The following is a 1,095-nucleotide window of genomic DNA, read 5'->3' on the forward strand; positions in this document are numbered from 1 at the left end:
GACACCTGGAGGTATACTGGAGGTACAGGTGAGTTAGAGTGATATTTCTTATGGAGGATCAGTTTCATTCTGATCAAAGAGATACAGTAAGTTATTTACCTTCATATTTATATTATTATACATTATTGGTATTAATATTTCAGAAGTGAAGTTTAACTAAGATTGTTAGTGATTGGAGTGCTGCAGCACCTCTCGAATCACGATTATGATTTCTCAGCTCAGCTTTGATCTTTAGCCTTTTTTCTTTCATCTTTAATTTTTTCCAGAGTTCAATCTCATGTCGATTTAAAACTATTGTTAATCACTGGATTTTTGCACTTATATTTAGATTTGAATTATTTAGAAATTCATTCATTTCATTAAAAACAAAATAGAAAAAAAAAATATATATATATATACATACAATCAAAAAATAAAATGAAAGGCAGCAGAACAAGAACAAATCTTATATCTGCCACTTTTTTCCCAGAATATATTCAACAAAAGTAATTTACACAAAAACAAGATAAATAAAAACAACTCAAACAACGATTTGTATAGATACACATTATACTTTTCCATATTCCCTTAGAAAACTATCTTTATCATTTTCTTGAATACGTACATAGATCTGGCAGTTTTATCATCAGTCCATTCCAGAATCCTATTCCTTGAATTATAGTAGACCGCTCCTTCAAACTGGTACGACACCAAGACTTCACAAACATCTCTATCCCCTTAAGATAATAACCACTATTAATTACGTTAAATGAATCTCATTCCTTGGAAAAAAAAATAAAATTCAAAGTGGTGATGGGGAAAAATGTTTTCAGGAAGATGTGTTCGTAAAATGAAACCCTCAAACTATCAACTGATTCTTGTTGTTTTAAAGTACCCGTGACATCAAATTTTCCGGATAAATACAAATGCATTATTGGAAAGAGAACATTAAAAACATTGTAAAAACAACAATTGATTCTGCTGAGATGAACAGTTGAGATGTTTGCATGCCCTGTAACAGGAAGTGATGTCAAAGAGGAACACTTGCATATGAACAGAGCATTGCTACAATGCATAGGCGTCGCAACAATTATATGTGAAGGGGACGTGTCCCCC

General features: G+C 31.7%; 1 protein-coding gene across 1 annotated transcript in view; it reads right to left on the bottom strand.

Moving 5' to 3' along the window:
- Window positions 1-1,095, bottom strand: part of LOC119422667 (zinc finger protein RFP) — a 13,186-nt gene that overhangs the window by 4,174 nt on the left and 7,917 nt on the right. The gene's annotated exons all lie outside the window — the stretch shown is intronic.

This window comes from Nematolebias whitei, chromosome 16 (genome assembly GCF_014905685.2).
Source record: "Nematolebias whitei isolate Nwh7 chromosome 16, NemWhi1, whole genome shotgun sequence".
NCBI lineage: Eukaryota > Metazoa > Chordata > Actinopteri > Cyprinodontiformes > Rivulidae > Nematolebias > Nematolebias whitei.